The following is a 9402-nucleotide window of genomic DNA, read 5'->3' as shown; positions in this document are numbered from 1 at the left end:
CTCCTACGATACAAGACGCTCCAAGCAAAAACACATAACATGTGGTGAATAAAAATATAGCCCCAAGTAACGTTACCAATGGATTGAAGACGAGAGAGGGGATGCCTTCCCGGGGCATCCCCAAGGTTAGGCTTTTACAGCATCCTTTAATATCTTGGGGTGCCTTGGGCATCCCCAAGCTTGAGCTCTTGCCACTCTTTATCTTTTTGTCCATAAGAACTTCATCCAAAACTTGAAAACTTCACAACACAAAACTTAAACAGAAACTCGTGATAACATTAGTACAAGAAAGCAAACCACCACTTCCTTAGGTACTGTAGCAAACTTAAATTCTACTTGTGCTGCTGTTGGGTTACTGTACTTTCAATATTCCATGGCTAATACCCCCCGATACTATCCATAGTTTCATCAAAATAAGCAACCAACACAACAAAAACAGAATCTGTTAACAGCATACCAGTCTGTAGGAATCTGTATATTTCGTGTACCTGTGGTACTTCAACAATTCTGAAAAATTACGACAGTCTGAAGAATTTGTGTAGCAATCAGAAGAAAACAGAATCAACTCAAAAGCTCTTACAGAAAAAAAACGAAAATTCTTTTAGTGAGCAGAAAGTTTCTGTCTTTTCCAGCATGACCAAACGATCATCCCCAAGACTAATCATAACGGTTTTGCTTGGCACAAACGCAAAAAGAAACACAAAAAACACAATCATAACAGAATTATGAAAGTGTGGAAAACGCAAAACAGAAAGAAAAAGGATAGATTCGTTGGGTTGCCTCCCAACAAGCGCTTTTGTTTAACGCCCTTAGGTAGGCGAAAGTGATGGAATCACGTATAGTCATGTTTGGTGCTCATACCATAGGTAGCCCTCATCATAGATTCATAAGGCAATCTTATTTTCTTTCTAGGAAAGTGCTCCATGCCCTACTTTAAGGGATGTTGAAATCTAATATTCCCTTCCTTCATATCGATGATAGCACCAATAGTCCTTAGGAAAGGTCTACCAAGAATAATAGGACATGAAGGATTGCAATCTATGTCAAGTACAATGAAATCCACGGGTACATAGTTCTTATTTGCAACAATAAGAACATCATCGATCCTTACGATGGGCTTCTTGATAGTAGAATCCGCAAGATGCAAATTAAGAGAAACACTCTTCAATCTCATGAAAACCAAGAATATCACATAAAGATTTTGGAATCGCGGAAACACTAGCACCCAAATCACACAAAGCATTGCACTCATAGTTTTTGATCTTGATTTTGATAGTAGGTTCCCACTCATCATGAAGTTTTCTAGGTATCGAGACTTCTAGTTCGAGCTTCTCTTCAAGAGATTTCATCATAGCATCTACGATATGTGTGGTAAAGGCTTTGCATTGGCTATAAGCATGTGGAGAGTTTGCAATGGATTGCATCAAAGAAATGCATTCAAACAAGGAGCAATTATCATAATTGAATTCCTTGAAATCCAAAGTGGGAGTTTCATTACTACCCAAAATTTTGACTTCTTCTACTCCACTCTCCACACCTTTATCATCAAGATAGGTGGACTCCGAATCATTGGGGCGTTTTTCAAACAAAGTGGATTCATATCCAGCCCCTCCATAAGTAGGCTTGACACGCGAAAACAAAGATTCAAGAGGATACACACCAAACACTTTAAGATCTTCGTGATTTGCATCACTAGAATGCACCCTTTTAAACCATTCATGTCTAGCGCGAATTTGGGCGGTTCTTTATTTGCTCTTTGCTCTCATTCATGGAGATACGCATAGCTTTCAAAGTTTCATCCAAGTTGATCTTGGGAGGAGCGCATCTAACTTTCAAAGCATCAATATCACAAGACATCATATCAACGCTCTTAGCCAAATCGTCTATTTTGAGTAGTTTTTCCTCTACGGACGCATTGAAAATCTTTTGAGAGTTGATGAACTCTTTGATATTATTCTCTAGATCAGAGGATAATTTGTTATGATTTCCATAAGTGTTGCCGTAGGAATTGCCATAATTGTTAGCGGAGTTACTAGGAAAAGGCCTAGGAATATAGTTTCCTCTAAAAGCATTGTTGTTGCCAAAATTGTTCCTACCTACAAAATTCACGTCCGAACTAGCGTTGCTACTCTCAATCAAAGAAGATAGTGGCATGTCATTAGGATCTACGGTAGCGTTTCTACTAGCAACCAAATTCATCAAATCATCCATATTAGTACTAAGCCAGTTAATCTCTTCTATAACATGCACCTTTTTGCTAGCAGACGACCTTTCAGTGTGCCACTGAGAGTAGTTGGTCATGATATTGTCTAGGAGTTTTGTAGCGTCTCCTAACGTGATTTCCATGAACGTTCCACCTGAGGCGGAATCCAAGATATTGCGAGAAGCGAAATTCAAGCCAGCGTAAAAGATTTGTGTAATCATCCACAAACTCAAGCCATGAGCAGGACAATTTCTAATCATAAGCTTCATCCTCTCCCAAGATTGTGCAACGTTTTCATGATCAAGTTGCTTGAAATTCATGATATCGTTACGTAAGGAGATTATCTTAGTCGGCGGAAAATACTTGGATATGTAAGCATCTTTGCACCTATCCCAAGAATCGATACTATTTTTAGGCAAAGAAGAAAACCAAGTTTTTGCGCGATGTCGCAACGAGATAGGAAAATGTTTCAACTTAATCACGTCATTATCCACATCTCTTTTCTTTTGCATATCACAAAGCTCAATGAAGGTATTGAGATGGGATGCGGCATCTTCACTAGGAAGGCCAGAGAATTGCTCTTTCATAACAAGATTCAGCAGAGCTGCGTTCATTTCATACGATTCCGCACTAGTGGCGGGAGCAATCGGAGTACTAATAAAATCCTTATTATTAGTGCTCGAGAAGTCGCAAAGTTTGGTGTTTTCAGACATGATGTCTTCAACAAACAAACAAGCACACAAGCAAGCAAGAAACCGACAAAGGAAAACGTCAAGGGCAAGAGAAAAAGGTGAAGGAGAAAGGCGAATGAAAACGGCAAATGTGAAGTGGGGGAGAGGAAAACGAGAGGCAACTGGCAACAAAAGTAAATGCAAGAGAAGAGTTTGTGAGACCTACTTGGATAGATCTTGATTTCTCCTCCCCGGCAACGGCGCCAGAAATATTTCTGATGTTTGCTGTGTATCCCTTGCAATGGCGCCAGAAATAGTTGTGTCGACGGCACGAGGAATCCTTCAGCTATGGCTATGCCTTAAGGGACTTCCTAGGCAAGTATGCAAAGGATTTCCCCCGTGGCCTTGGAGCCTTGCGTTGGTGTTCCCTCGAAGCGGAAAGGGTGATGTAGCACAGCGACGGTAAGTATTTCCCTCAGTTTGAGAACCAAGGTATGAATCCGGCGGAAGAGTATCTCAAGATCCAGCACAAACACAAAAGCTTGCACCCAACGCTATGAAGGGGTTGTCAATCCCTTATAGAATGTTTGCCAAGTGAGAACTGAAAGCAACAAAGTAACAAAGCAAAGTAAAAGCGGAGATGTAAACGATGGATGTGAATAGACCCGGGGCCGTAATGTTTACTAGTGGCTTCTCTCATGAAAGCAAGTAGACGGTGGGTGAACAAATTACTGTCAAGCAATTGATAGAACTGTGCAGAGTCGTGACGATATCTATGCAATGATTATTTCCATAGGCATCACGTCCGAAACAAGTAGACCGATACTTTCTACATCTACTACTATTAATCCACACGTCGACCGCTATCCAGCATGCATCTAGTGTATTAAGTCCATAAGAACAGAGTAACGCCTTAAGCAAGATGACATGATGTAGAGGGATAATCTCAAACCAATGATAAAACCCCCATCTTTTTACCCTTGATGGCAACTACTTGATGTGTGCCTTGCTGCCCCTACTATCACTGGGAAAGGTGACCACATGGCAAAACCCAAAACCAAGCACTTCTCCCATTGCAAGAATCATAGATCTAGTTGGCCAAACAAAACCCAAGACTCAGAGAGACTTACAAGGATATCAAATCATGCATATAAGAAATCAGCAAAGACTCAAATATATATCATAGATAATCTGATCACAAGTCCACAATTCATCGGATCTCGACAAACACACCGCCAAAGAAGATTACATCGGATAGATCTCCATGAAGATCATGGAGAACTTTGTATTGAAGATCCAAGAGAGAGAAGACGCCATCTAGCTACTAACTACGGACTCGTAGGTCTGAAGTGAACTACTCACGAGTCATTGGTGTTGGGGAACGTCGCATGGGAAACAAAAATTTTCCTACGCGCACGAAGACCTATCATGGTGATGTCCATCTACGAGAGGGGATGAGTGATCAACGTACCCTTGTTGATCGTACAGCAGAAGCGTTAGTGAACGCGGTTGATGTAGTGGAACGTCCTCACGTCCCTCGATCCGCCCCGCGAACAATCCCGCGATCAGTCCCACGATCTAGTACCGAACGGACGGCACCTCCGCGTTCAGCACACGTACAGCTCGACGATGATGTCGGCCTTCTTGATCCAGCAAGAGAGACAGATAGGTAGAAGAGTTCTCCGGCAGCGTGACGGCGCTCCGGAGGTTGGTGATGACCTTGTCTCAGCAGGGCTCCGCCCGAGCTCCGCAGAAACGCGATCTAGAGGAAAAACCGTGGAGGTATGTGGTCGGGCTGCCGTGGAAAAGTCCTCTCAAATCAGCCCCAATACCTCCGTATATATAGGTGGGAGGGAGGGGACCTTGCCTTGGGGCTCAAGGAGCCCCAAGGGGGTCGGCCGAGTCCAAGGGGGGAAGGCTCCCCCCCCAAACCAAGTTGGACTTGGTTTGGTGGGTGGGAGTCCTTCCCTTCCTTCCCACCTCCCTTTTTTTTCTTTCTCTTTGATTTTCCTTTGTATGGCGCATAGGGCCCTTTTGGGCTGTCCCACCAGCCCACTAAGGGCTGGTGCGCCACCCTTATGGCCTATGGGCTTCCCCGGGGTGGGTTGCCCCCCCCCCGGTGAACTCCCGGAACCCATTCGTCATTCCCGGTACATTCCCGGTATCTCCGAAAACCTTCCGGTAATCAAATGAGGTCATCCTATATATCAATCTTCGTTTCCAGACTATTCCGGAAACCCTCGTGACGTCCGTGATCTCATCCGGGACTCCGAACAACATTCGTTAACCAACCATATAACTCAAATACGCATAAAACAACGTCGAACCTTAAGTGTGCAGACCCTGCGGGTTCGAGAACTATGTAGACATGACCCGAGAGACTCCTCGGTCAATATCCAATAGCGGGACCTGGATGCCCATATTGGATCCTACATATTCTACGAAGATCTTATCGTTTGAACCTCGGTGCCAAGGATTCATATAATCCCGTATGTCATTCCCTTTGTCCTTCGGTATGTTACTTGCCCGAGATTCGATCGTCAGTATCCGTATACCTATTTCAATCTCGTTTACCGGCAAGTCTCTTTACTCGTTCCGTAATACAAGATCCCGCAACTTACACTAAGTCACATTGCTTGCAAGGCTTGTGTGTGATGTTGTATTGCCGAGTGGGCCCCGAGATACCTCTCCGTCACACGGAGTGACAAATCCCAGTCTTGATCCATACTAACTCAACTAACACCTTCGGAGATACCTGTAGAGCATCTTTATAGTCACCCAGTTACGTTGCGATGTTTGATACACACAAAGTATTCCTCCGGTGTCAGTGAGTTATATGATCTCATGGTCATAGGAATAAATACTTGACACGCAGAAAACAGTAGCAACAAAATGACACGATCAACATGCTACGTCTATTAGTTTGGGTCCGGTCCATCACGTGATTCTCCTAATGACGTGATCCAGGTATCAAGCAACAACACCTTGTTCATAATCAGAAGACATTGACTATCTTTGATCAACTGGCTAGCCAACTAGAGGCTTGCTAGGGACGGTGTTTTGTCTATGTATCCACACATGTAAATGAGTCTTCATTCAATACAATTATAGCATGGATAATAAACGATTATCTTGATACAGGAATTATAATGATAACTATATTTATTATTGCCTCTAGGGCATAATTCCAACAGTCTCCCACTTGCACTAGAGTCAATAATCTAGCCCTCACATCATCATGTGAATTACATTGTAATAAATCTAACACCCATACAGTTCTGGTGTTGATCATGTTTTGGCGTGGAGGAGGTTTAGTTAGCGGGTGTGCTACATTCAGATCCGTGTGCACTTTGCATATATTTACGTCCTCTCCCTCGACGTAGTCGCGGATGAGGTTGAAGCGTCGTTTGATGTGTCTGGTCTTCTTGTGAAACCGCGGTTCCTTTGCTAAGGCAATGGCACCCGTGCTGTCACAGAACAAGGTTATTGGATTCAGTGCAATTGGCACCACTCCAAGATCCGTCATGAATTGCTTCATCCAGACACCCTCCTTAGCCGCCTCCGAGGCAGCCATGTACTCCGCTTCACATGTAGAATCTGCTACGACGCTTTGCTTGGAACTGCACCAGCTTACCGCACCCCCATTAAGAATAAATACGTATCCGGTTTGCGACTTAGAGTCGTCCGGATCTGTGTCAAAGCTTGCATCGACGTAACCTTTTACGGTGAGCTCTTCGTCACCTCCATACACGAGAAACATCTCCTTAGTCCTTTTCAGGTACTTCAGGATATTCTTGACCGCTGTCCAGTGATCCACTCCGTGGATTACTCTGGAACCTACCTGCCATACTTATTGCCAGGCTAACATCCGGTCTAGTGCACACCATTGCATACATGATAGAACCTATGGCTGAAGCATAGGAGGCGGAGCGCATATGCTCTCTATCTTCATCAGTTGCTGGGCACTGAGTCTTACTCAATCTCGTACCTTGTAAAACTGGCAAGAACCCTTTCTTAGACTGTTCCATTTTGAACCTCTTCAAAACTTTATCAAGGTATGTGCTTTGTGAAAGTCCTATCAGGCGTTTTGATCTATCCCTATAGATCTTAATGCCTAGAATGTAAGCAGCTTCTCCTAGGTCCTTCATAGAGAAACTCTTATTTAAGTAATCCTTTATGCTCTCTAAAAACTCCACGATGTTTCCAATCAGCAATATGTCATCCACATATAATATTAGAAACGCCACAGAGCTCCCACTCACTTTCTTGTAAATACAAGATTCTCCAACCACTTGTATAATCCCAAATGCTTTGATCACCTCATCAAAGCGTTTGTTCCAACTCCGAGATGCTTGCACCAGTCCATAAATGGATCGCTGGAGCTTGCACACCTTGTTAACATTCTTAGGATCGACAAAACCTTCGGGTTGTATCATATACAACTCTTCCTTAAGGAAACCGTTAAGGAACGCCGTTTTGACATCCATCTGCCAGATTTCATAATCGAAAAATGCAGCTATTGCTAACATGATTCTGACGGACTTAAGCATCGCTACGGGTGAGAATGTCTCATCGTGGTCAACTCCTTGAACTTGTGAAAAACCCTTTGCCACAAGTCGAGCTTTATAAACGGTCACATTGCCGTCAGCGTCCGTGTTCCTCTTAAAGATCCATTTGTTCTGAATAGCCTTGCGGCCCTCAGGTAGTACCTCCAAAGTCCACACTTTGTTCTCATACATGGATCCTATCTCGGACTTCATGGCTTCTAGCCATTTGTTGGAATCTGGGCCCACCATTGCTTCTTCATAATTTGCAGGCTCATTGTTGTCTAACAACATGATTGATAAGACGGGATTACTGTACCACTCTAGAGCAGCACGTGGTCTCGTCGACAGAAACTTGAACTGGAGTTTCATGATCATCATCATCAACTTCCTCCTCAACCGGCGTTGCAACGACAGAGGTTTCCCCTTGCCCTGCGCCACCATCCAGAGGGATGAGAGGTTCGACAACCTCGTCAAGTTCTATCTTCCTCCCACTCAATTCTCTCGAGAGAAACTCCTTCTCGAGAAAAGCTCCGTTTTTAGCAACAAACACTTTGCCCTCGGATTTGAGATAGAAGGTGTACCCAACTGTCTCTTTTGGGTAACCTATGAAGACGCATTTTTCCGCTTTGGGTTCCAGCTTTTCAGGCTGAAGCTTTTTGACATAAGCATCACATCCCCAAACTTTAAGAAACGACAACTTTGGCCTTTTGCCATACCACAGTTCGTATGGTGTCGTCTCAACGGATTTTGATGGTGCCCTATTTAAAGTGAATGCAGCTGTTTCTAATGCATAACCCCAAAACGATAACGGCAAATCAGTAAGAGACATCATAGATCGCACCATCTCTAATAGAGTACGATTACGACGTTCGGACACACCATTACGCTGTGGTGTTCCAGGCGGTGTTAACTGTGAAACAATTCCACATTGTCTTAAGTGAGTACCAAACTCGAAACTCAGATATTCACCCCCACGATCAGACCGTAGGAACTTGATCTTCTTGTTACGATGATTTTCCACTTCACTCTGAAATTTCTTGAACTTTTCAAATGTTTCAGACTTGTGCTTCATCAAGTAGACATAACCATATCTACTCAAATCGTCAGTGAAGGTGAGAAAATAACGATATCCGCCGCGTGCCTCCACGCTCATCGGACCACACACATCGGTATGTATGATTTCCAACAAGTCACTTGCATGCTCCATTGTTCCGGAGAACGGAGTCTTAGTCATCTTGCCCATGAGGCATGGTTCGCACGTGTCAAGTGAATCAAAGTCAAGTGACTCCAAAAGTCCATCAGCATGGAGTTTCTTCATGCGCTTTACACCAATATGACCTAAGCGGCAGTGCCACAAAAATATGGCGCTATCATTGTTAACTCTAACTCTTTTGGTCTCAATGTTATGTATATGCGTATCGCTATCAAGATTCAATATGAACAATCCTCTCACATTAGGTGCATGACCATAAAAGATGTTACTCATAGAAATAGAACAACCATTATTCTCTGACTTAAAAGAGTAACCGTCTCGCAATAAACAAGATCCAGATATAATGTTCATGCTCAACGCAGGCACTAAATAACAATGATTTAAGTTCATCACTAATCCTGATGGTAACTGAAGTGAAACTGTGCCGACGGCGATTGCATCAACCTTGGAACCATTTCCTACGCGCATCGTCACTTCATCTTTCGCCAGCCTTCGTCTATTCCGCAGTTCCTGTTTCGAGTTGCAAATATGAGCAACAGATCCGGTATCGAATACCCAGGCACTACTACAAGAGCCGGTTAAGTACACATCAATAACATGTATATCAAATATACCTGATTTTTCTTTGGCCGCCTTCTTATCTGCCAAATACTTGGGGCAATTGCGCTTCCAGTGACCCATACCCTTGCAATAGTAACACTCCGTTTCAGGCTTAGGTCCAGCTTTGGGTTTCTTCGTCGGATTGGCAACAGGCTTGCCGCTCTTCTT

The sequence above is a fragment of the Hordeum vulgare genome, chromosome 5H (genome assembly GCF_904849725.1).
Source record: "Hordeum vulgare subsp. vulgare chromosome 5H, MorexV3_pseudomolecules_assembly, whole genome shotgun sequence".
Lineage (NCBI taxonomy): Eukaryota > Viridiplantae > Streptophyta > Magnoliopsida > Poales > Poaceae > Hordeum > Hordeum vulgare.
Note: the sequence above shows the minus strand (reverse complement) of the source record.